Source organism: Etheostoma spectabile, chromosome 6 (assembly GCF_008692095.1).
Source record: "Etheostoma spectabile isolate EspeVRDwgs_2016 chromosome 6, UIUC_Espe_1.0, whole genome shotgun sequence".
Classification (NCBI taxonomy): Eukaryota; Metazoa; Chordata; class Actinopteri; order Perciformes; family Percidae; genus Etheostoma; species Etheostoma spectabile.
Window position 1 is genome coordinate 12,776,350 of NC_045738.1, and position 308 is coordinate 12,776,657.

The 308-nt window shown below is 41.6% G+C and overlaps 1 protein-coding gene across 1 annotated transcript in view; it reads left to right on the top strand.

Annotated features, from left to right (window-relative positions):
* Positions 1-308, top strand: part of ddx61 (DEAD (Asp-Glu-Ala-Asp) box helicase 61) — a gene marked incomplete at its 5' end in the record, with an annotated part of 12,595 nt that overhangs the window by 5,607 nt on the left and 6,680 nt on the right.

The following is a 308-nucleotide window of genomic DNA, read 5'->3' on the forward strand; positions in this document are numbered from 1 at the left end:
TCAAAATAACAGAAAACAAAAAAATGCTATCTTCAAAAGTTTGGGCACCCTGCAGAGTTGATACCTTGTACTGCCCCCTTTGGCAAGTATCACAGCTTGGAAACGCTTCTTATAGCCAGCCAAGAGTCTTCCAGTTCTTGTTTGAGGTATCTTCGCCCATTCTTCCTTACAAAAGTCTACCAGTTCTTTGAGTTTTCTGGGCTGTCTGTCACGCACTGCTCTTTTTAGGTCTATTCATAGATTTACAATTATGTTGAGGTCAGGCAATTGAGAAGGCCATGGCAAAACCTTCAGTTTACTCCTCTTGA